The sequence below is a fragment of the Adiantum capillus-veneris genome, chromosome 5, assembly GCF_014529385.1.
Source record: "Adiantum capillus-veneris isolate H3 chromosome 5, ASM1452938v2, whole genome shotgun sequence".
NCBI classification, from domain to species: Eukaryota; Viridiplantae; Streptophyta; class Polypodiopsida; order Polypodiales; family Pteridaceae; genus Adiantum; species Adiantum capillus-veneris.
In genome coordinates, this window is record NC_140935.1 from 51,675,008 (window position 1) to 51,701,574 (window position 26,567).

Consider the following 26,567-nt stretch of genomic DNA (forward strand, 5'->3'; position numbering starts at 1 on the left):
AAGATTCATGAATGCAATTATCCAGCTCGTGATCTTGAATTGCTAGCAGTTATTCATGCCTTAAAGCTATGGAGGCATTATCTATTGGGTTAGAGATTTACCTTAGTGACCGATCACAAAAGTTTGAAGTGAACTTTTACTCAACTTCTACTCAATATGCGACAACAACAATGGACTGAGTTACTTCAAGAATTTTATTTTGCAATTGTCTATAGATCAGGTAAGGAGAATTCAGTAGTAGATGCCTTGAGACGCAAAGCCTTTGTAAGCTTAATCTCGATGCCTAGTAACCCAGTTTTGGACAAAGTAAGGGAAACTAAACAAATGGACCCAGATTATCAGAAACAACTTACTCTTGCAAAGGATAGGTCACCTTAGAATGAAGCATCATTACAACATTATGATATAAAAAATGGATGCTTATTATACAACCATAGATTGTGTACTAAGAAATGCGATCTTACGAAGATCTATCCTCTATGAAGCTCATGATAGCCCAACATCTGGACATCCGGGCTATGCCAAGACTCTCAATATTGTAAGGAAGAGCTTCTATTGGCAAGGAATGAAGGGTGGTGTGCCACGGTATATTTGATCATGTTTGATTTTCCAAAGAGTTAAGGCAAAAAGGGTTAAGCTCCCAGGGAAACTTCAACCTCTATACATAGCTCAAATGAAATGGGAGTGCATCAGTATGGATTTTGTGACCGGATTCCCAAATTTCAAGGAGGCTTCAATTCAATGATGGTAGTCGTAAATATATTGACCAAGGTCGCACATATCATGTCGGTGAAGACTACTCACAACGCTTCAAACATATCCTGGCTCTTTATCAAAGAGATTTTTTGACTTCATGGACTCCCAAAGCAGATAGTAAGTGACCGAGATACTAAGTTCACTTCCAACTTTTAGACTTCATTATTTAAAGCCACTGGTACACAATTGGACTTTAGCACAACTTATCATCCTCAAACCGACAATCAAATCGAACTTGTGAATCAAGTTATTGAAGAAATCCTAGTAGCGTATTGTGGAAAGGAACCTAACAAGTGGATGCAATATCAACCTTTGGTAGATCTTGCTTACAATGCATCCAACCACCAAAGTATCAAAATGACACCCTTTTGTGCACTCTATGGTCAGGATTGTTTATCTCCTTTGAATTTCTTGGATCCAGCCGTAAGAGTAGAAGTTTTCAAGGCAATGCTAGAAGAAATGGAGGCTCACACTAAGGCACTACAAAAAGATATTCAAGCTGCTAAGGATTGACAAAGAAGTATGGAGATCAAAGCAGATCAGAAAGAGTCTTCAAACCTAGAGATCAAGTTTTCTTAAGGATAAAACCGAAGAAGAGTAATCTATCTTTAGGCAAGTATTAGAAGCTTAGCTTCAAATATTGTGGACCCTATCAAAAGAGTATAGGTCATCAAGCTTATAATCTCAAGCTACCCCCTCATCTCAAGGTACATGACGTATTCCATGTTAGTTAACTAAAGAAGTACATCCCTAGTGCAGATCATGTTGTTGATGATGAGCATATTGTAATGCCCATCCAAGGAATTCTTGAGCTTCAACATGATAGAATCTTAGAATCTAGGGAGAGGAACCGTAGAAATAGAACTCTCAAGGAGCACTTGATCCAATGGAAAGACCACCCTGAAGAAGATGCAACTTAGGAAAGTGAAGATTCCCTCAGGAAGGGTTACCCAGATTTTCTCCCAAAATGATAACATTTTGATTTCTCAAGATGGGGAGAATGTAATGTCCCTCTTGTGTGTACTTGTAACTCTCTTTCTAGTGTAAAGATTCACAACTCAAGTGTAGTTTTTATGGCTTTAAGATCTCCATTTTGGTAAACTTTTACGTCAAGATATAGCCATTGAAAAGTTCTTCTAGTGTATGTTAGATGAAGATCTTGGCAAGAGCTCTCTATCGCATCTGGCTGCGTCAAAATTGACTTTAGAATGTGTAAACTATGCTAGTCTAAAGTTGGCTCAAAAATTTGAAGAAATTGGAAAAGGGAAGGGTGAGGTGAAATGAAAAGGACCTTGTGGCTTCTGCCTCTCATCTTGACATAAACTACAGCCGATGCTAAGATGTGATTTGCAACTGAGGTGCTAGTGATAACAGAAGCATCTGTAGCACTTGAGCAATCAAGAGTTGCCTGAATAGATGCTTGTTGTGGATGGGGCCAGCTAATGCAGTTGCCTAATTAGGTGAAGGAGGGTGCAGAGGGGGAGGGGAGGCACTGAGAGGATGATCATCATATAAAGGAATCACCAGAGGGCAAGGGGAGGCTTTTGGTCATCACCAACATTAGCCTGATGATGATGAATAAATTACCAAGGCGAGGCCAAATATCACTAGAAGCGGGAGTGCGCGTCATGTCATTGCTTGGCTGGATGTTTGATGTGGTGCAATCCATAAGGTAAAAAAAATATTCTCAGATGTTTGGCCATAGATTTACCTCCTCTTTCTTGTGATAAGCATTAAGTAGCACCCATAGCTATCAGTGCTTGAGTTCGTTCTTGTGCAATCCAGAAGGAAAATTTTGGCTATTAAGAGCACGCAGACCGCCATCCGTGCACGCGGACGGCCTATGTGCTCTCAACACTGACCCTTATTAAAGTGCTAAATACAATACTTTTCCAATTAAGAGCATGCAAGCATCCACGTGTAATACTTGTCTATTGCTAGCCTACATAGGTCACAAAAGGAAAAACGAGTAGCTAATTAAAAAAGTGAAAATTTCACCCATTAAGAGCATGCAGGCCATTGTGGAGGAGGACATGTATGCCTTCAATGGGCACAATTTTCACTTTTTCAATTTAAAAAGCTACTCATTTTTCTTTTTGCGACCTATGTAGGCTAGTAATAGCCTACTATTACTAGCGGTCCCCTTCCCCCAATTGTACCTAGCTAGGTATGCGGTGCCTCCCTCATAGAAGCTCATGATGTTGAGGCAAGTCACAATGTGGGATTATTGTGAGAAATTTTGAAAACTTCTTGTGGGCTAGCTGGCATAGACTCATTGTGCATGGTCAATATCAATAGAGAAACAAAGCTACTTCAGTGTGAAAGTGTTCTAAGAGTTTTCAGGCATAGGCATTATTTAAAGCCATTGGTATGATTAAAAGCATAACCTTTACTCAATGAAATTGACATACTTTTATGATTTTACTCAATGAAACTCACATACTTTTATGATTTTTGAGCTCTCTCTCTCTCTCTCTCTCTCTCTCTCTCTCTCTCTCTCTCTCTCTCTCTCTCTCTCTCTCTAATTTGCATTAAAAGCATGCCCATACATACGCAAAGAATCTTTTTAAACTACACAACTAGAGTTGACCCATGCTTACATCAAGTAGAAAAAGATAAGAGAGAAACCTTGAAGAAGCGAGCAAAAGCACTTGCTAGACAACTAGTTAGACAACTAGTTTGGCAAAAGCACAAGAGCCAATAAAAAACAATGACACAAACAAGCTCACCAACTCTACAACCACATTGATCTGTCTCAATTGGTCCTAAAACAAATGGTGACCTTGAAAAAAAACAATTATAGGCCAAATCTACAGTCATGAACTCTTTGGGTTTGTACATGGTAGCTAAAGCTCAAGAAGATAGTAGAGACTCCATTTTCCTACACGAGAAAATTTCTTTTTTGAAAGTAATGCAAAAAGAAAATATAGTCTAGCAGCAACAAGTTTCCCTATGGCAATTAAGGCGACAGAGAGGCAAGTCATTGAGGTGTGATAATCACATATAAGAGTGCACCATGCTAGAAAAGGTCATAAACATAATATAGGTTACACAAAATGACATGGCAAAACTAGAGGAGCTACAATGAATCACAAATCTTGCAGGAAAATGGAGTCTTTTTCAGTGTTTTTCATACAATGCATAACATCATGAGCTTCTCCTCGGGAGGCACTGCATACCTAGCTAGGTACAATTGGGGGAAGGGGACCACCGGCCCTCCCACCAGGCCGACGGTCCCCTGCCCTCAATCTTACCTAGCTAGGTATGCAGCGCCTCCTCCATAGATGCTCATGATGTTGAGGTAAGTCACAATCTGGGAAATATTGTCAGAATTTGTCCAAAACTTCTTGTGTATAAGTGCGCCCTGTTTGAAAGTAATGCAAAAATACAATATAGTCTAGCACCAACAAGTTTCCCTATGGCAATAAAGGCGACAGAGAGGCAAGTCATCGAGGTGTGATAATCACATATAAGAGTGCACCATGGTAGAAAAGTTCATAAACATACTATAGGTTACACAAAATGATACAGCAAAACTAGAGGACTACAATGAATCAGATCTCTTGCAATAATACTTAAATATCATGATCAAGTGCAAGCTTCACTTATAGAGAGTCTGCAGTTCATATGCGGTACTACTTTGATTCCTATCTACATATCTAGAGTTGGATAAACTAAGATATTATCTTTGTGATTTTTCCTTAGATTTGGCATATACATGTTGAGAATGCTACTAAGTTCTATGATGGCATACATGAAGGGAGGGTGGCTCCGAAGAGGTAGTTGTGTGGCACCTAAACTCAGTGGTAGGTCTTGATACCTTGCCACCACCACTAGATATTTGGGATCCTTTCAGAGTTTGGGCCCTTGGACTGAGGCGAAGTGGCCTAACCATGGTTCCTGTTTCTTAAGGCATAGTGTAGGTGTTCTAGCTGAGAGTGAGACTGGCTCGCTCATTTAAGAAGAGGGATTCCATCAGCTGTTTGCAAGGGAGATGGTGGATGGGTGCACTAGACGCTAGGTTCCTTTGGATGTAGTCCTCTAGGCTTGTTGGCAGGGCGCGAGAGTCCTTCTCCCCAAGAGAGTCCGATGTGCATTCCCTCCGGACGGAAGTACAAGTGAGGGTGGGAACACCATCACCCCGCCTCTTCCCTCCTAGATCCCCTAGGAAGGGATCTGTCAGTTGGTATAAGAGCCCTTGGTTAACAATTGGGCTCAAAAAAGGGGGATAAAAATTGGGTAGAAAATGCATGCATATTGCGTGATGCTTTGGAAAGAAATTTTTGGTAAGCGTTTTATTTGATGAACTACCAAATGGTGATGTGTTAGTCTATGAAGTGCAAATCCATAGTCTCAAGCATGCTTATTTTCTCTCTCAATACATTTCTATGCTAGCTATGGTAGGAGCTTTTCTATTTCTTTCTTGAAGGAATAATTTTCTTCTTCTTCTCTACCTTAATCCCTACTAGCTCTCTCCACCTTTGAAGGTGTTTGAGGTCTTGGGATAGAATTTTCTCTTTCTCTCTTCCACCAAGTTTAATTAACGGTGCAAAATTTTATCACATCAATATAGTATTAGGAGTTGTAGTAATGTTAGGATAAGAGGCTAAAGAAAATGGTATAACTTAAGAGACCAGGGGTTGTTTATTAATCTAAGCTATGGGTGTGTATGGATCCATTACCCCCGAGAACTGAGAAGACAATAAACTTGAGGAGGTGTGGTATTAATAGTGGACCTTTGAGGAGGTTGCCTTTGGCTTTACCACTATTGATCTTGGAAGGAAACCTGGTTGACAAAAGCCTATCGAACATCGGGCATTGTTCTGACCTCGCACCCTACTTGGTTAATCAATAGAACTTAGTCTTAGTATACCATAACCCTTAAATCCAAAATCAAGTAATGAAGGAACTCATCCTAGCACAACAAAAATAAATTTGAAGTTGATTAAAGACAAGGATTACATCCCAGCATAATTCAATAAAGTATTTTGCTATAGGTCTAAGTTTTGCAACGAGAAAGGATTTTTTATTAATGTGTGTGCATTCAATTGATTTTGAAATTCATATATCTAATCATAAGGTATTTTATGAATCATATCAGTCATGGTTTTCATCACGGGTGTTTGGTAGGAATTATGCAGTTTTAAACATTGTCATCAAGAACATTGCTAGGCGGTCTAGTAGAGAAGAGAAGGAAAGATTTTATGAAAGTGTTAGTTTAGCAGTATTCCAGCACGAATGGGACCACTTAAGTAGGAAGTTGTTACTGGGTCATAACGCACTATACCAAGACAGGAGTTCTACCAACTCCACATAACCCTCAACGATTATCCTTTAGTATGGTTTAGAAATCTTAGACTCTTATAGCTTAGAATACAGCTACACCTACATGATTACTTTTATTTGAAAGGTACTCATGGTAATGTTAGGATGGTCGAAGTAATGACCAAGCTAAACACATTGGTACAACTAGTTGGATATGATAAATTGTTTGAAAACTACCAAATCCATATGATTAGAGCTACTAGAGACTTTACTCGCATGAGCACTAGACCCAGATCTAGGAGAGAGAGATAAATAAAGAAGTGGAGTTGTAATTAAATAATCAGTCTTTTAAGCTGTGATTTCTTAAGTTTCAAGTAATTTTATTTTTCTAAGAAAATTTGTCTTATTTGATAGGTTCATTATGGCAGCTAAATGATCTAGAAAATGTTTTGATGATGTTTGAAGACAAACCGAACGGGCGTCTACTTGGCCAGACACGTTGTCGAGGTGTGTGCGGTCTAGCTGGGAAGGTGCGAAACCTATGGCTGTGAGAGTTTGTGTTGAGAGTCACAAACACTTTATGAAAAAGCGTTTATGGATAATCACCAACCCTCTTCCTAAAGATGGTTTTAACTCTATAAAGAGAGTTCGTGACAAAAATGTCACAAACCCTCTTTGCTATTGTGCTTGGAACGTGCTTGTTTTGGTAGTCGAGATTATGATGAAAGGACCATCAAATCACATCCAATTTTACTTTAAAAGAGTAATTAGGAACACTAAATGTTCAGCCATAAAACCTCAATTCTCATACAATCACAATTCTCAATCAAAACCGAAACCTCTTTGGTGGTATCATGTAGCCTCGCCCCCAATTACATAGTCGTAGCATCAAACAGTTGAAACAAATACACAAGCTTCCACCTTCACGGCGACCACTTTCTGAGTTTGCAAAGATTTAAGAGATTCTAAATTGAATCCCACACACCATTTTGATAAGGGGAAACCCTAATTTACTCCCTCACAAGCTCAAATACAAGATTGCGAAGAGGCGGGACTGCAGCACACATAGATTGGGCAACCGTGGAAGCTATTGAAGAGTAGTGATAAATTGCAGGTTTATTCTGTAAAAGGCCCCCTTCTCTCTCTTCCCCATGTCAATATGAGCTGATGTGTCAATTTTTGGCCATTTTGCCACTTTGGACCAAAACTAGGCTATTTTCAGCTCATTTTTGAACCAAAAACTATCATTTTTTATGCGAAAAATCCCAAACAGAGTTAGGAAAATCCCTAAATTTGTGGGATCACTCACCTAAGCATAAAAATCATAGATAAGCATGATTTTTCATCCATATACCATTTTGGGTCACTTTCCATGCAATTCTGCAACGACGCCTGTTAGCTGCTATTTTTGGGACGTTTTGTCCGCATCAGTCTTTGTAGGCGAGATGAGTGTGCCACCATGAAACACTTGCACTATGTACATTGTCAAACCAAATTAGACATCTTATGAAGTGAAAAAGCACGCAAATGAGCCACATCCAGGGCAACAACTCCCCGGATAGGTATGTACATGATAGCGGCTGTAGTAGCCGCTTTAGCATATATCACGATACGTACATTATTTTTTTTCTTTCCATGCATCAAGAAATGTCAAAAGTGAGGTGAATTTTTTTTTTATTTCAGACTATGTACGTGCCATGGCACAACATCCACCCCCTCTGAACTTGCACATCCTCCGGCATGTGCCAACATTTTCCCTGTATAGGTTTAATTTTCATTAAGATCCACAAATATTTGGATGTCATTTTCATCTTTTGCTAAGTTTGGAAAATAATCCTCTGCTTCTTCATCCTCATGTGTAGCAATGTCATTAGGTTCTTCATTGTCATCTTGTTGTGAATCAAAAGGATCGTCATCATGTCTCCTCTTGAACATCTTGATTCTTTTGCCCGCTATGGGAATTTTAAGCTCTGTTCCATCGAACTCCCTCAAAGTATATGTAGCATTTCCATGCACATGTTTCACAACATAGGGACCAAACCACCTTTTTGCAAGTTTTCTTTGTGTGGTGTGTTGATTGTCAAGGCTACTGTCATACATTAGGACCCAATCACCCTCTTCAATAGGCTTTGGTCGAAGCCTATGTCTTTTATCAAACCTATCTTTATTCTTTAGTCTTGCATCCTTCAATCGGGCTTTAGCAATGTCTATGTCTTCCTGTCTTCTTTCCAATTGCCTTATTCACAAAGCAAGTAGATTTTCCCTACTACACCATCTTCCCAAGGTAGCATGTTCCAAGTAGGAACTACATCCTCAATTGGCATGACTGGCTTCTGACCATGCATCAATTTAGTAGGCATGTAACCAGTCACTGAGCTATGAGTTGTACGATCAGCCCACAAAGCATATGGTAGCAACCTTGGCCACTCACGCATTCTACCTTTGCATGCCTTAGCCAAAGCTTTGACAATAGGAAGATGTCCTCTTTCACTTTTCCCATTTCCCTTTGGATTATAAGCACAAGTCAGGGCTAGCTTGATACCAATTCTTGTAAAGAAATCCCTTGCTTCATCTGCATCTAACTCACCTCTATTAGCAACTATCTTTCCCACACAGGCATAGACTATCTTTCCCACACAGCCATAGCAGCAAATTACATCTTCAAGCAAAAATTTACAAACAGCTTCTGTAGTTTTTGTCCTCAATGCACGCCCTTCCACTTGGTTTGTCAAGTCTTCTCATGCAAGTACCAAGTATCTCATTTGCCAAAGTCCTAAAGGCATTGTGACTAGATCAACAACCCATTTATAGTGCATGGCTAATGGGTATGTAGGATGCAATCCATCACGATGACGTACATTGGAATACATTTGGCATGTGACACAAGACTCCACAAATTCTGCTACATCCTTATACATGCGTTTCCACCAATATCTCTCTTTCACTTTGAAAAAAGTATCCCATACACCTCGATGTCCACCATATAGGATTTCATGAAGCTCTTTGATAACTTTGAGCTGAGTAGGCTTATCACATACTACTCGTAATGGAGTCCCATCTCTTCTTTTAGGATGTTTCCATAAGTAGCCATCCCTCAAGAAGAATCCATATGCTTTATTTTTTATCCTTTTGAATTCTGATTCACTCCAATCATCTTGCTTCTGTAAAGTACTCAGGTAGCGACCTATGAGCAACCATTCATCCTCATAGAACTCCTATGAAAAGGACTCAAGTCAAGATACAATGCATATATCATCACACTTTGCATGCAAAATTGTGTAGAATTTTGTGCCCACGTCTTCTTCCTCATCAATCATATCATCCCCATCTTCATACCTTGCCCTTGAAAGCATATCTGCCATTGCATTATCTTTTCCTGCAATGTGATTCAATTCTGGGTTCAAGGAATTTATATAAGCAATTCACCTAAGCATAGCAATATCAAGAGTAGAGCAGCTTGCAATCATCCCGAGAAGTGGTAAGCAATCAGTCTCCACAACTACATATGCTCCAATGAAGTACTCTTTGTCACACTTTAATGTTGTAACCATCCCCCATAACTCCCTTTTTACCTATGGATATGCTCTTTGGCGAGAGCTTAGAACCTTGGCCCCAAACCTCACCACATACCTGTGTTTCTCTTCATTGTCTTATCCTACTGCCCATCCAATTCCCGTTGGACTAGTTTCCACTGTCACAATCACCGGTCTTTCACACTCATAGTCAATCTTCCTCAAAATTGGTGAAGACCGGTGAGGACAGCAACAATTGCTTCAACTTCCTCATAGCTTTTACATGTACATCATTCCATTGAAACCTTTGATTCTTCCTTAGCAATTGATAAAGAGGATTTGCAACATGTGCATAATGTGGAATCCATATGAGGTATAAGACACATGCACCTAGAAACCTTCTCACCTCCGTGATATTTACGCATACTTCCTTCATCCTCTGTATTGCATCCACTTTAGTTCGACAAGGTCGGCGGCCATGAGGATTACAAAGATGTCCCACTATCAATATTTCTTCAACCCCAAACACTGACTTTTGCCCAGATAATGTAAGTTTCACTTCTTCCACCCTTGTTAAATTCTATCACAATCATTGATGTGGTTTGCTACATATTTACGGCACCCCCTCGAATCAAGAGCCTCACCTTTTTTAGCTAAGTTTCATCCTTCGATTGGAACGTCATCAAGAAAAGGCATTGTAATTTGAGGTATGAAGTCACAAAGGACTTTGTTCATACCGTTCATCATGTGTACAACCGAGTTGGTTGCTCCTTGCGGTAAGGTGGACATCTTTACCAAACCCAAGGGTGTTCTCATGGTAGTCAAGTCCATGCTTTCCATTGCTAGTTGGAACTAATCATACCCTGAGTACAAATCCCCCATAGAATATATTTCCCTTCCTGCAAATGCTTCTGCAAACTCATCTACAATTGGCCCTGTACCCATATTCCTGATTGTGACTTTGTTGACAGGCTACATGTCTTGAATGAAGCGTAGAGCTCCATTTTTCTTTGGTACTGTGAACCATCTGCTTGAGTAGGGGTCACATGAAGGTTCCAATATCCCCATATTTATCTTTTCATTGAGTAAATCTATAAGCTTTGGCAAGAGTGCTTTTGGCACTGGAATTGGTCGTAGATTCCAAGGCACATGAGATACAATGAATATTACCATTGGTTAGACTATAGATGGATCCACACACCCTATCTCATGCGGCTCAAATGCAAAAGCTTTTCCATGTTTGGAGAGTGTCTGTTCAAAGCATTTTCGTTCAATCTCTGTCAAGGAGTCATTGCCTCCAACTTTTAACATCTTCAATGACTCTTGCGTAAACTTGTGTCCAATTATTTTTGGATCTCAGAGACTAGGTTGCAAAGAAGCCTGATCCATCATTTCCTTCCAATCTATAGGCAAAGGCAATGCCACTGGTTTCACCTTCTTTGCTATAGTTTTGTACTTTGTCTCCACTCTCACTTTTACATCTTTTTACACATTGAAGAACTCCTCATCTTTGAAAGACTCAATGATTCTATACATGTCCATAGAAGCTACTTTTACCAGGTCATTTCCTTGTTGGAAACTAGAACTTATTATAGCATTGAGATCACCCATAGTATCTACAAAACAGACCTCCTCAAAAACACCTGAAATGTACTCATCTTCATCTAGCAAATTATGGTTTTTGTATTTTCTCTATACACTATTTACATATTGTTTTTGTCCTTTCTTTAACTCTCCAAGATTTGTAAAAGATACTGATCCATCCTTTGCTACTAGGACACTTATAGAAAAAACTTCATCTCCCTTCGGATCAGGCGAGAACCTTTTTCTTTTTGTACCACTGTACTCCCGCTTCACAATGGTACTCGGCCAAAACCCCTCATCTCCCTTTGATCTCGAAACTCCTTGCTTGATTTTGGAAGAGAATGGTCCCTTAAGCTGTCACGATTTCGCTCATGGTCAACGCAAACTGTCAAGAATTGAATAGTTCGTTTTCCATCTTTGCTTTTGCCCTGGCATAGGCAGATCCATCATCCAATACTTTTGTCTCCATTCGCACTGCGGTGATGTATGGTTGTCCAAGGATTAGAGGATAGCTTGACATATCTTGAACAAAGAAATTTTGCTCACCTTTCACATCCCCTATGGTTGCATTAACATTTGGACAAGCACCATAGAGATCCCCGGATGAGTTGTTTGCAGCCCTAATCATCCACCCATGGTCAGTATCAATTGGCAACTTTCCCTTCATATAGAGACTCGTGGACATGAGGTTAATCTCTGAACCATGGTCTATCAAGGTCACATAAGGCTCCTCAAGATCTCCCACCTTAACCAAGGTTTCTGTTGTAGCCCTTGCCCAATGGTTTCTAGAATAGTGGTTCTTATGAGTGGCTTCATCTTCATCTTCATCTTCAAATTTAACATGCCTATTTCTGCTGCGTGAAGACTGGTAGCATCTTACAAAATTCTCATCTTCATCTATTTGTTGTACTTGCATCACATGTGTCTTTGAAGCACTCTCTTCAGCCTCTGATTTGATAGACTCCGTTAAAGCTAGTCGCTTCCTTCTTATGATATCAATGATTTCCTCATGGAACTCTCTTTTTGCAATGCCAAGGACTTCTCCCAATGTAAACTCCACCTTGCTATTTAAGATCCTTTCCTCTAAAACTTTCTTTAAATCTGTGGCAGCTTCAATATCTAATTGTAGCTTGTATGATGGGCTTTTTCCTTTTCTCTTTTTTTATCTTGCTTCTCCTTTGATGCAGCATCTCTCATTGGTACTTCTTGTGATGGAGGATCCCTTGTGATGGGCTCTTAAGAGGGACTCGGATCCTTTCTCCCTCCACCTCTAGTAGCTCTCTTTGAGGGGCCTTCATCCCCATTTTCTATCCTACGTTTTTCTTCAACAATTGCCTTGTTTTCTCGACACTTTGCAATGTAGGCATGCACTGACAAGGCATCTACAGGTTCACTCCACCCAGTCTCAAGACGGATACAATATTATGCTTCATTTAAGACTTCTTTAGTCAACTTTCCCTTCATAGCTAACTCCATCGCAGATGGCCAAACATCTTCACCATCCTCACGCACGTCTTCAATAGATTTTGACCCTTTGAGCATGACTTGACCAGCCTTTAAGCCAAATGCTGTTGCTTTAACCATGGAGATAGCATGACTTGTTTCCATGTCCTCAACTAGCTTTTTCATCCCTCCTTTGCCAAAGTTGATCGCCAAGGGATTCCCTATTTCACTAAGATGTATCTTCCCTTCTTTGAAGAAGACAAGATCTTTACCCAAGGCATCTTTGAAGCTTTCACGATCCCTTCTTGGATGGTATGGGCTATCACACCAAATGCAGCTATTTACAAATCCCTCTCTGTTCTGAGGTCTTTGACTTGATGATTGTCCAGATGTTTTCCCCTTTCTTCAAGCCTTGCTAGCTTTAATTTCAGATCGCGTATGCCCTTCACAAGTTCTTCAAGCATAGACCCATCATCCTTAGAAGCTACAATAGCAGGTTTTGGCTGTTTCTCGGTAATAACAGGAACTGGAGCACCATTTTTCACCACCATCTTGTCTCTTTTGTGTTGTCTTTTTGCCAACAGGGAGACTGCATCCTGTACATCATTCCACCTTGTCTTCAAACCTTGCTCTGTATCTTTGTCTTCCAAGAGAAGTTCTAACTTTTCTTCAATTTCTTTGCCCGCTGCTTGTAAGAAAAGTTCTACCTTCTCCCTATCCAAGGAAGCTTGTTCATTTTGTGATAGTTGAGCATAGCATCGCTCAAACTCTCTGAGAAGCTCTGTAGGAGAAATCCCTTCTTTAGGCTTAGCAACCCAATCTAAGAAAGTTCTTTTGGTCACCCTGTCAGAGACCTCCATAAAGTAGCCTTCTTTTAGAGCAAGCCTGAATTCCTCCCAATTTCTTCCATGAGCATTTTGAATTGCCCTAATACGGTTTCTGATCTCTGGGACAAAAACTAGCTCAAAACTTCAAACCATGTCTTCCTCACACACTCGGTTCAACTCCATTTCCTTAATATAATCTTGTAGATACTTTGTGATATCCTTACCACCAAACTGGTCAATTCTCTTCACAATGGACTGTAGTGCTTTTGTGGTCGAAATCTGGCTTCTTTCCACTGCTTGTTGTTGCTACATGTACATCTACATGACTATAGGATCAAAGTGCATCCCATGTGTCTCTTGATTTTCATCCATGGCTAACAAATTGTCTAGATTAATTCACAAACTCCCACCCTAGCAACTTCGCGTCAGGTTCACCAGAAATGTCGGGATGTGTGCGGTCTAGCTGGGAAGGTGCGAAACCTATGGCTATGAGAGTTTCTGATGAGAGTCACAAACACTTGATGAAAAAGTGTTTATGGAGAATCACCAACCCTCTTCCTAAAGATGGTTTTAACTCTAAGAGAGTTCGTGACAAAAATGTCACAAACCCTCTTTGCTATTGTGCTTGGAACGTGCTTGTTTTGGTAGTCGAGATTCTGATGAAAGGACCATCCAATCACATCCAATTTTACTTTAAAAGAGTAATTAGGAACAACAATTTTCAGCCATAAAACCTCAATGCTCATACAAGAACAATTCTCAATCAAAACCCAAACCTCTTTGGTGGTATCATGTAGCCTTGCCCCCAATTACATAGTCGTAGCATCAAACAGTTGAAACGAATACACAAGCTTCCACCTTCACAGCGACCATTTGCTGAGTTTGCAGAGATTTAAGAGCTTCTAAATTGAATCCCACACACCATTTTGATAAGGGGAAACCCTAATTCACTCCCTCACAAGCTCAGATACAAGATTGTGAAGAGGCGGGACTGCAGCACACATAGATTGGGCAACCATGGAAGCTATTGAGCTGTAATGATAAATTGCAGTTTTTTTCTGTAAAAATACCCCTTCTCTATCTTCCCCATGGAAATATGAGCTGATGTGTCAATTTTTGGGCCATTTTGCCACTTTGGACCAAAACTAGGTCATTTTTAGTTCATTTTTTACCCAAAAAATATCATTTTTGATGCAAAAAATCCCAAACGGAGTCAGGAAAATCCCTAGATTTGTGGGATCACTCGCCTAAGAATAAAAATAATAGATAATCATGATTTTTCATCCATATACCATTTTGGGTCACTTTCCATGCAATTTTGCAACGGTGCCTATTGGCTGCTATTTTTGGCAGTTTTTACCCGCATCAGTCTTTGTAGGCGAGATGAGTGCGCCACCATGAAACACTTAGGCTATATACATTGTCAAACAAAATTAGGCATCTTATCAAGTGAAAAAGCACGTAAATGAGCCACTGATAGCGACCGCACTAGCCGCTTTAACATATATCACGATATGTACATTATTGTTTTTCTTTCCATGCATCAAGAAGTGTCAAAAGTGAGGTGAATGTTTTTTTTATTTCACACTATATAGATGCCACGGCACGACAACGTAGCCGGACACCACATTTGTACTCTACTAGTTTTCTGAGCTAGTGTAGTAATACTCTCTGTAATCCTGATTCCAGAGTATTTGATCAATTCCCTGAGTTGTAATGCTGTCATTGTTTTTGTAAATGTCCATGTGAGTCGGCCACTGGCCATTTAGAATACCCTAGGTATAAAGGTCAATAACTTTAATGTAAAAGAGGCTTATCTTTAGAGAAAAAAGAGCTCTGATGTACGTACGCTCGAGCTATGAAGCTGCTCCAACTTGTAATCAACTTTTCTAATGATTGGGTAATCTGTTTCCAAATTTGAAACATGCATTGGGTTCCTCTCTCTTTGCTCTTTAAATTAAGTGTAAGCATTGTCAATTTTGCTAAGATTCGCAACTATGTGCCTTTGAGTTGTAATTGTAGATTTGAGTGCTTAAATCACTGTTATAGTCATTTTGACCATAGGAGAGTGTTCTTAGACCATATGGAGGCCTTCCTAGACTGATCTGTTATAGTTTTTAGGATCTTTTTCATGATGGATCGTGATTTTGGTACGTTGTTGGATTGCGACTAGACTTGGTAGGATAGTGTCCGTAGGTGTCCTACACGTCCTCCTAAAGTTTCGTTGCATTTCGAGTCCGTTCAAGTGCCGAAATGGCGTGATGACCTAGAGTTGTGAGAAAGAACATAGGGAGACTCCTTGATCGTTGAGTGTTGGTTTGCTTATTGAGTTGGTGTATTTGCTTGTTTAGGTTCACTTCTTGAGATTGACGATCTCAAAGAGTCTCCGTGCCCCATCCGAGTCACTTCCCTGAGTATTGATATTATGTTAGTACCAAAAAGCTATGCTGGAGATGTCCCTCGCGGCGGCCCACTAAACATCGGCACCGTTGTCGGGGATATGATCCTTAGATGGTGAGTGACCAAGTGCGTATTTAGAGCATCTTTTTCTATAAGATTTGTTAGAAGTTGGACACACCCCACGGCAACTAACTACTCGGAGAATTATTATTTTTGTAATTATTCATTCATTGAGGAAAACCTAATTTTTCACCTTCTAAATATTGGGACTTACAGAAGTTTCCAAATTGTATCCCAGTTTTGATAGTTAGATTGAGTAGATGGTTGATTTTGGAACTTTAGGGTTTGAGAATTGTAAGGTATATATACCACTTTTTGACCTTAATGAAAAACCTTTTGTCATTTTTAAAAGAGGTTTTTGAAGTCTGTGAGTGAGCGTACTGTGTACAAGAGAGAGTGTGAGCTTCATCTTGATGCTACGTGTGCACCGATGGTCAGAATTGAGTGCGGAGAAGTGCAGCGTGTTGCCACGACGAGAGCTACGTGCCGATACCTACATTGCGCGCGTACGGTCCTGTTTTGCGAGCTCCTTCTACGAGCTTCATCGAGTGTTTGGGTGAGCATACGTTGTCCGATTTTGCATTGCAGCATATCCACACATTCACATTGAGTAGAACTACACATTAGGCACTTTAGATTTTGGAAACGAAGACCTACAGATTTCGGCCAGACATCCTACGTGATTTTGCACCGCGTGTTTTGGGTTGGGATTTTGGTTCATAGACCTTAAGGAGAGCGACCTATTGGTGTTAATAGGGTCTCCTTCAAGTTCTATGGTGTTTCGAGATTGTTTGATGGGTGTTCGGCTCTAGAAAGCGTTGTAGGAAGTTTCCTCTTATGCACTCTTGAAGGCTGTGACTTAGACAATTGGTAGAGACCTCTGTAGGAATTAGTTAGGAGTCGGTCGAGTGTAGGTTGACACCTTATGCTTGCTTTCATGTGCCTGCGGGTCGAGCTTCATCCTTAGCTGACATTATATGTTAGGTGAGTTCTCGCTGTGCTGAAGTCCGTCGCGGCGTATCTGTCCAACATTGGCGCCTTTGACGGGGACAAAAACCTTAGGTAGGTGATAGAGACTAATCCTTGAGGATTGGGATTTTTGGCTTGCCAAGAGTCTCGTTTTACGTTTAGATAGGATCAGAGGGTGGAGGACTCTCTAGGTCTTAGAGGGAGTCTAGGAAGCGTGTGTCTGGCCTAGATCCTTCGACTTAGGTAGTAATCGAGTTCTTGAGTAGGAATTGGAGTGGTAGAAGCGGTGAGAGGAGAGCTTGAGATTCCGGAGAGGCCAAAAAGCAACCAAAAACATCATTATCACCATTTCACATAATAAGTAGGAGTAGAGTAAGTAGGACATCATGATTCAGGATCTAGAGCATTTCATGTACGTATACTTGCTTGGTAAAGTCATCACAAGTTTGTAAAAGACGCAAAAAGACGCAAAAGTGTGTTTGAAAGCCTAATTGAAGTCCAAAAGTTACTGTGAGTGTTTCTGATAAATCTACATAGCATCAGGAGCATTTCTGTTAGAAAAAAATTAATTTCAAGCCAGGAGACATCCTACGCGTAGAATGTTTACAGGCTAATTTGGTGGGAATTTTGGGATTTTGAGTTGACCAGTGTGTTCAGAAGGTAGGGTTTACCCTAATTTCAACTGGAAAGTGGAAATTTGACCATATCTTGGCAGGATAAGGCCAGATAGACTGAAATTGCCAGACATCCTACCCAAATTGTGCCAAAACATTATTTTGAGACCAAAACCATAAGATGGCTGCATGAGCATGTCTTGCATGATATTGAGTGACTGAAAAGGGTTTCACCTCATTTGGGTGAGAAAATTGGGTTCAAAGCGGACTTTAGCACTTTTGACTGAAAAAGGCAAGAACAACTAAAATTTGGGACTTTTGAAATCCAAACCAAAATCTAAGCATACCACTGGGTTACTGACATCAAGGGAAAACTGTGGGACAAGTCTGAGGTCAAACAGGCCAAATAGACATCCTATGCGTAGGATGTCTTCTGAGTGATTTTGGACTTCAAACCAACTTTTGAGTATACCAAAGTGATCAGCAACTCAAGGGGAGCATGTGCTTTGAGTTTGAAGCCATTCTGATGAAAAAGACATCCTACGGGTAGGTTGTCTAAAGCAAGAAAGTGAAGCCAGACTTTGACAGTGAGCATAGTAAGGTGTTGTATAGCCTAAGGCAAGCCTCCTAGTCAATTTTGGTCCACATTGGAGTTGATTATATTGATCAATATCAGCAACAGACTGTCAAAACAGATTTCTGACTCATTGACCAACTAATAGGTATCCAAATCAAAAAGTAAAAACAATTGTGGGCTTAGCACATCAAGGGGAAACCATAGTGCAAAAATCCAGACAAAACAAAGCAGGAGACATCCTACGTGTAGGATGTCTATTGGGGCCTACTGAAGAGAAAATTTGACTGGGCATATACAGTGAGATTCCACTTGGCTTAAGGGTTCCAAAACTTCTCCCAGAAGTGAATTTGGACCTTGTTTGCCCATTTGACAGAGCAAAGACCGAATTCAGGCTTTTTCGCGTAAATTGACCAACATCCAAGGGAAGTACAGTTTCAGATGTGCAGACCTAATCCAGAACATCAGCAATGTATAAAATACAGTAGTGGTTGAGATTAACTCTCCAGTTATACCAGTCATTACTAAGATAACCTCTAGCACATAAATGCTTTGATTCGATGAACGAAATTAAACGCTTGTATACAGGTATATGCAGCAACAAAGCAAGAAGTTGTGCAAAAACTGATCCTTTGCTATGTGAGTGGTTGGATTTGTGATAAATTACATTGATAAGTTTGATGAATTTAAGATCAGAAAGATACATTGTTAGAGACCAGAAGGTGGCAGGTGACCAAGGTAGCTTAGTGTCCACCAAAGAGAGTGTAACTCAGGCAAAGCTAGATCCGCTAGCACCGATTATTGAGGAAGGTAGTGATACTGACACTTCGTCAGACAAATCTTTCTTCATGATGGGTAGTCAATAGCCAGGAGGTTTCACCTATGATGGACCTATGCGAGGAGGAAGCACCTCCCAAAATCCTTTGAATGATTCCAAGCTCACTGTGATCTTCTTAGAGGGAACAAACTCAAGAGGAGCCCTAGTCTATTCTGACTATCAAGGATGCAAGTGCATTTGTATCGAAGAGAGACCAGCTCAGAGATTGGAGATAATCCGATTCTATGATGATGGAGATAGATTCCGAGACGAAAAGGGGAACCACTATCTGATAGTTAGTAACCCTGAAGATTACAACAAATATGGAGATAACGTGCCAAAAGGGAAAATGGTTTCAGAAGCTCAAGAACCGCCACCAAACATTGATCGGCCTTGAGCTATTTTTATGTATGATAAGAAAACAACCAGGGTTCCAACTTATAACGAGAACGTGGGAATCTACAAGCATGAGAGTGAGAGTATAGTCTCTTACTTTTGCAGCAAAGAACCATACGTAAATGAATTAAGCAAAGACAAGGTTCTTTACTTATTCTCTGATGAAACGGAAATGGGGAAGGGTATAGTTTTTGTTGATAGATACGGGCGAGAATACCAATGTATTCTCCTAGAGGAGGTAGAAAGGGCAACAGGTCCAGGAGCATCAGCATATGCCCCTGAGGAAGTGCCAAGAGCCACCTACACCCCAATCAAGTCAACGAATCCTTTTTCAGATGAGTATGACACTACCTCACATTCCACCCGACCGCAAGCGTCCAACAACCAAGACCAACCGGTAAACCAGCCATCATTGCAGGCATGGATTCAACAGAGTGCAACAATGGAACAAGACTGAAACTGAGATGGTTATCTAGTCGCACGAGGGCTAAGGGATTTGCAAGAACCACCACTCTATTCAAGGTATCAAGGAGAGAGTAAGCCAAAGACTCAAGGGTCAACAGAGCCTGGAGGACCATCCATAGAGCGAGTTCGAAGAGAAGAACCACCTCCAGCGAGAACCGTTAGAAATTATGGCTTAGGAGCACCTCTGGGAGAGGAACCAGCCTATTACAGAAGACCTGAGGAGGTATATCGATTAGGACGTGGAGATCCAATGATGAGGTTTGTAGACCATCGGAGAATTAGACCTTCTTAAGTGTAAAAATGGGTAAATAAGAAATACACAGGAAGCAGAGACCCAAGAGATCATGTAGCATCCTTTGTGCGTGTAATTAGATCCAAAGAGGTGTTAGACTTTCCTACCCAATTTTTAGGATTTGGACTAACCCTAGAGGATGATGCTACCACTTGGTTTGACTCTGTAGAGCGTAGAGACTTTGAGTCGATGGAGGAAGTGTTTGACGAGTTTATCGAGGAATTCTCACAAAGGGGAATAGCTCATAATACCGTCTCACAGATCCATAAATTCAAACAGAAAGATGGAGAATCTGTGCGAAAGGTAGCCCTAAGACTAAAAAGATATGTTAAGTTCTGTCCTGTTGAAGAACTGCCAACTCAGTCCAGACTTATGCTTATATTCATCCAAGGACTAAGGAATGTGGATCTACAAAAAGATTTACATATGAAGAGGAGCACGACGTTGAATGAGTTGACCAAGGAGGCTCTTTACCTGGTGGACAATTGTGTGGTCTACAAAGAGGGGGAGTTCAAGGACCTTGATGATGATTCGTCTTCACAACAAAGTGGAAGCAAGTCTTCTAAGACAGCACCGAAAGGAGAAGTGGCTGTAGATGAAGTGCTAAAAAAGATCAACTTATATGCCAAACCCCAAGCTAAACAGCCCAAGTGGTGTGCTATTGAACAAAAATGGACAAACCATGGGACCGAGGAATGTTATCATAACAAGGGGTATGTGAGAGAGAGACCTTACGCTCCCCAAGCTCCAGTAGCTTCTCTTCAAGCTCCACCGATTCCTAGATATCAAGCAGGCAATCTACCAGGACCTGTAGGTGTAGAAAGACCACAACCGGTGTTGGGGCAACAACCACCCCTACCAGGATTACGACCAGTTGGTATAAGATACACACCAACCGTAACTGAATCAGAGGATAAGGCTTTGGTGCCTATGCATGCATATTATGATGATCCCAATGGATATGCGGCAAACCCTGTCTATTATCCACCTGAAGAACCCTCGACACCAGAACCATGGAGCATGATAGGAAATATAGGACCACCAACTAGTGCACAGGCAGTGAGGCGGTCCGGGGCGGGCAACAAGAGAGGCGACCTCTAAACACCCCTCAAGTCTCCCGTGCTGCTCAATTGGGGCTGGGGCAACCACAAGCACAACACAACAACAAACCCACAGCCAAACCCAAACAAGATAGGGGCACCACCTAGTTATGGTATGCGAACTAGGACGCAAGAGATATTTTGGCACAACGAAGAAGATGCACCACACAACACACACAAACAACCTCACACCAAGACGCACACAAACTGGACCAGAGAGAGCTAGAGAAAAAGGAAGAGAGAGAGAAAAGGATCTTGCGTAATATCTTATTTGTGACTTGCAAATGGAGATGGTTCGTTATGATGCTATCGTAGAACTTGTATAAAACTCACTCAATGCTTAGTGATTGCTAAACATTGCCAAAACACACACACACTGTCTTAGGGTGTGGGAGACCTCTCACCACAATACCCTTTTACAATGGACACAAAACTGACAATGGAAAACACACTAAAACACTTTCTAAAATCAAGATCAACCGATAAAAACTCAAATACACAAGTCACCTTGAATTCACCAAACCGTATTGCACAAATGGAAGGCCGAAGATTTGAACGTCGAATCACGCCTTTGATGCACCAAACCTCAATTTATTGATGATGAAAGAGCATATACAATAGTGGTTTTGAGATTTGTGGAACTCACGCTCTCTCACTTGCAATGTGTAGCTTGAAAGCTTCTCTCACACCAAGAGTGAAGCTCACAAGTGGTTGCTACACCTATGTCTCTCCTCATGCATAGAGTGTTGGGGTGCTATGTGAGATGTTGGAGGTTGTTTTACAAGAAGGAGAGGGGCCTATTTATAGGTTGGAGACCCCTCATTAAGATTATTGAAAATCTTAATTTACAAGCTAACAAATCAAGATTATGATTTTTTTGAATATCAAAACATTGTGGGCCTTATTTGTCTGCTTGAGCCATGGGTGTGGGCTCAAAAGAGAGCATTATTGATGGTAGATAAGGTGAAAGTAAGGAGAGAGAGAGAGAGAGAGAGAGAGAGAGTGAGAGAGAGTTACTTTGTACATGTCTTGAGGTGAGGTGTTTTTTATGGTTAGGTCAATGCTATTTTGTTTTAGTATGTTAGTGGTTAGTGTTAGTAATCACTAGAAAGTTAATGATATATTTACAATGGGTAGAATGGGGTGGATGGTTGGAGTAAGATGGTTGAATGAAGTGAGAAAATCCTTGTGATGGTGAAGCTTGAAGAAGTTTTGGACTTACTTGTGTAGGTTCTCAAAATGACCATCGATCTTCTTCTTCGTCTTCTCTTCTTTACGCCACTGCTGCCAAGGTTGATCATCGTGATGAAAATGGTAATTCCGTTGATGAGATCTTTTGATTTGCAGAGGTTAAGCATGGTACACATGCTGAATTTATGTATATATATAAGGAGTAAGATGGAATTGTACTTTGGAAATAATAGAGAGAGGCATAGAGATGGTGTATGTACATGGAGAGCTCATATGAGAGCTATGGGAGTAAGTGGGGAGGTTAATGGTGAAGAAGGTGAGAGAAACCATTGAAGGTGCAGGTTTGAGTGAGGGATTGAGAGAAATGTGTGTGTGTGTGTGTGTAGAAGTGTGGAAAGAGGTGAGAGAAGACTATGGGCTACTTGTGAAAAAAGTGGGCAGACTGGGGTCCACTCAAAAAATCATAGCTCACCGCTGGTAGCTCCAAAAATCATGAAAAACTTTGAGGTGATTATTCAGAGCGTGGGCTACATTTTCTCTTTTGACCACTGCTCCAAATTCGGAGTGGAGATAGGTGCCAAAATTCTCACCAAAAAGCCTGTTTTTATGCTTGCAAAAGTCTTTTAGTGGACCCCTCCTTTGTTGAATTTGTACAATGCATCCAAGAGTGAGCCCCTCCTTTGTCATATCATAATACAAAGCATCCAAGTTGCCCTTGACACATGCATGGAGGAGGATTATTGGTGAATAAAGAAATATATACATGGTGGGACTAGTGTATGGACTATTCATGGACTTTAGCTCAATGAGCACATGGTGTTAGAATAATGAGTAAAAATAATAATAAAAATATGGAGGAGTTATGGATATGGAAAGATATTGGAATCATATGATATGGTCCCTCTTTGAATTATTTTGGGTGAAAGAGGAAAAGGTATGCAAGTAAATAATATAATAAACTTGACCAATGAGTAGAAATCAATTTTTTGTTTTCACGAGGGTGAGGGTGAAAATGTGGGAGTGATTTGTATAAAGGAAAAATATAAGGTTAGAGTATGTACATATTGGCAAAAAATATACTTATGGTGTAAGAGGATGAAAGAAGGTGTACATATATTTAATAAAACACACACCTAAGTAGAAATAATAAAATACCAAAATAATTATAAAAAATCCCTATATTTAGGCCATATATACAATGAAATATTTACACACAAAGAGGCCATAATATAATTTTATTTTTTATTTTTTTTATTTTTTTTGGCTCACCTAGCCCAGTGACTAGCTAGCTGAGGGTTTTTAAGAAGATATGGGAAAAGCCCCCTAACTCACACACGCCTATGTACAGTGAAATGGTAGGGATAGCCATAGCGTTTGGGTGAATTTGGTAGGGTGGCGTAATCTAGTATGGCAATTATGGAGAGCCAAAAAACGGCTATCATTAGCCCTTCCCCCAGGATGATGGTATATTCATGTACCATCATAGAGCATCTTTTCCAAAGAGAGTGCTTCAGAGTCCTTGACGAGATCTTCATTGTTTGGCCCCTCAGAATTTTGGCTGGAGTTACACTCATGCTTCATGTAACAATACTTACATGAGACAGCGGCCTTTGGACAGATCTTTGGTAGATCCTTTGGTAGAAGGCGACTCAAATAGGGCTTCAAGCGATACCCGTTTACCTTCCTTGAGTGCTCTTTACCATTCATGTCCATAAGCTGATAGTAACTAGAATTGAAAGCCTTCTTGACTATGTATGGCCCTTGCCATCTAGTTTCAAACTTGGCATCAAAACGATTGTCAAGTCGATTGTCATACCTTAGCACAAGCTCTCCTTCCTTGATGCCTTTGTCCTTCAGTTTCTTGTCGTACGTTTCTTTCGCTTGTGTGGCTTTCCTCTTGTAGCACTCGTATGCTGCTTCTCTTTTCCACTCAAGCTCCACTAACGTAAGAAGTCGATCCATCCATACCTCTTGATCATCTTGTGCTCCTTTGCCATGAAGTCGCATTGTTGGAATGTTGAGCTCGATAGGCTGCAAAGCCTCTTGACCATAGACCAAGTGAAATGGTGTGAACTCCGTGGCTTCCCTATATGTGGTTCAATATGCCCACAAGGCACCATCCAAGAAGTCATCCCATAATTTTGTCTTGTTTTGCACCATCTTTCTAATGATTCCTGCAATGACACCATTAGCCTTCTCCACCAAACCTTTTAGAACGGCTGGAATTTCCTCGATAGTTGGTACTCTTCTGCACACTTGATCCTTCCCTTTTTGATAGAGGGAGCCTTCTAGGAAGAGATAGAAACTTGCCTTCTTCATGAGTCTCCTCTTCTGAGCCTTCGTGAAGTCTTGTGGAAACTCACCCTCCAAAATGTAGCCGATAATGGGAGCCAATGACTCCAATCCCTGGTATCTCGGTTGCTTGACAGCTGCTGCCACCATAATGACCTGCACTTCTCTCTCAACACATGTAACTGCTTGTTGTGCAAGTAAATCGGCATCTTCATTTTGTTTCCTCGGAATATGATATAGTTGCACTTCTTCAAACTGATTAAACATCTTACGAATGGCATGAACTTTTGTCCTTAAGCTTTCATTCTTGCATGCCCAAATGCCTAAAATCTGTTTAACAATGAGAAGTGCATCTCCCTTTACCATGAGACGTTTTATCCCTTGGCCAATGCACATCTTCAAACCATGAAGTAGTGTGTCGTATTCTGCTTCATTGTTGCTAGTTGAACCTGGTAGATTGACCTTCTCTTTCATGACCACCTCTCCACTTGGGTTGAGCAACACTAGCCCTCCCCCTGCTTTTCCTGTTGCTTGTCGAAAAGCTCCATCAAAGAACAAGGTAAAAGCATTGGGAATACTTTTTGGTGGTGGCAATGGTAGGGTCTTTACTTGAGGCACCTTAATTTCCTTCTCATGTACCCTATAAGTGAGAATCCCTGCCAATTGTGCACGCACACTATCTTCTACCTTGAAAGAGTATTGGAACTCTTGCAACTCCATAATCCACTTTGAGATCCTAGTACTAAGATTCATTCGAGATGACACCCAAGGGAACAAATTTTCTGCAGTGAGAATTACAAAAGGTTTTGGTAGTAAGTAGGATCTAAACTTTCTCACCGCAAACATGAGAGAAAGCATCATGAGTTCTGCTTCTGTGTAGTCTCTCTCCAAAGCATTCATGACCCTACTAGCAAAGTAGATGGGTCGCATCCTTGTACTGTGGGGATCTTGTTGTAGCAACACAGCACCAATTGTTTCCCTTCCAACCCTAGAGCTAACAAAGAATGTGTACTCCCAACAAGGAGGCATGAGTGTTGGTAGCTCTGACAAAATGACTTTAATGTTACAAAAATACTCTTCAAGCTCATCAGACCATGCAAATTCTACTTGTTGTGTCAACTTTTGCAAAGGATGAAGCAACTCCGAGGCTAAGTGAATGAAGCGTGACATATACTTCACCTTCTGAATGAAAGAGATGACCTCCTTAAGACTCTTCGGTGATGGGAGCTCAATTAGAGCCTTTGCCTTTGAAGGATCCACCTCAATGCCTTTATAGGAAACCTTGTGACCAAGCAAGATCACTTCATCCTCAGCTATGTGACACTTGTCGGGGTTGAGTTGACCTCCCATGTCATAGAGCTTCTTTAAACCTTCTTCTACCCTTTGTAGATGCAATGATTTTGAGCTATAAATGCAAAAATCATCAATAAAAACCCTAATGGACTTTCCAAAGAATGCTTGAAACACCATGTTCATGAAGCGTTGGAAAGTTGCAGGAGCATTTGTCAGGCCAAATGGCATGACTCTAAAAGCATAACAACCCCAAGGAGTGATAAAGGTTGTTTTCAATTGATCCTCCAATGCGATACCTATTTGAAAGTAACCCGAGTAGCCATCGCACACAGTGTACTTCTCATGACCAGCTACCTCATTTAGTATCTCATCCTGGAATGGGAGGGGAAAGTGATCTCTTTTTGTTGCCTCATTGAGTGGACGGTAATCCACACACACCCTCCACTTTCCGTTTTTCTTAGGAGTGACAACAACAGGAGAGACCCACTCTGAATTCTCCACTGGATAAATGAAACCTGCTGCTAGAAGCTTTCTTTCCTCCTTGAGTAGAGCCTGCTCCTTTATAACTCCTAGCCTTCGTAGCTTCTGAGCTTTAGGTGTGGCCTCAGGCTTTAACTCAATCTTGTGTTGAACAGCATCTACTCCACGCACATCGGTGTAGTCTTTAGCAAAAAGCCTAGGAAACTTCCTTAGCACACATTTGAACTCCTCTCTTTC